Here is a 674-nt window from a genome sequence, read left to right as displayed (position 1 = left end):
TTTTTTTTTTTTTTTCTTTTAGAGATCCGTTGCAGAAAGTGCGCAAAAGTAAACTTATCGCGCGTACTGGTGGTGATGATCCATTGATAGGCAGTATGTCACATTCATGTGAGTCTCGCCACGAGGCACCTGGCCTGGAGGTGCATCATCGCGCGCCGTCCGTCCAAACCTCGAGTAGTCCATGCTTTATCTTCAAGATGAGCCACCTGGCAGAGCTTACAGCCCTCATTGCCACGAATGACCCCACTCCAACCGAGTAATCATACAAAAGAAGTACATGCCGTGTTCCTTTGGTATGACAGCATAAAATAGGTGCAAGTTATTTTGAAAAAAAATATTTAGGGTTTGTTTACGTGACTTTTAGATTGGCGACAGTAAATGTGGGGTGCCAAAAGGAGCTAGAAGTTCATTGGCGACGAAAAGGACCCCATTATGGTCCGGGTGAAAAAAATACAGAAACCATCGTATTTGACCAACCACGGGCGACACGTATCATGGTCCCCAATGTGATATTTTCACCCCGGGGGTGCAAAATTCATGGGGTCCTGCAAGACGAGAGTGCAACGCTGCACAGTAGCCAAGTGTTGCGCGCGAGTCAGCTCTGCCCGAGTATGCCCTTGGCCGTGAGGAGCTTTAGGCTAACAGCATTAGCGGTCGACACAAGAGCCGCCCAC

Source organism: Frankliniella occidentalis, unplaced genomic scaffold (assembly GCF_000697945.3).
Source record: "Frankliniella occidentalis isolate FOCC.00 unplaced genomic scaffold, Focc_3.1 Scaffold5, whole genome shotgun sequence".
Taxonomy (NCBI): domain Eukaryota; kingdom Metazoa; phylum Arthropoda; class Insecta; order Thysanoptera; family Thripidae; genus Frankliniella; species Frankliniella occidentalis.
This window is presented reverse-complemented; position numbering follows the sequence as displayed.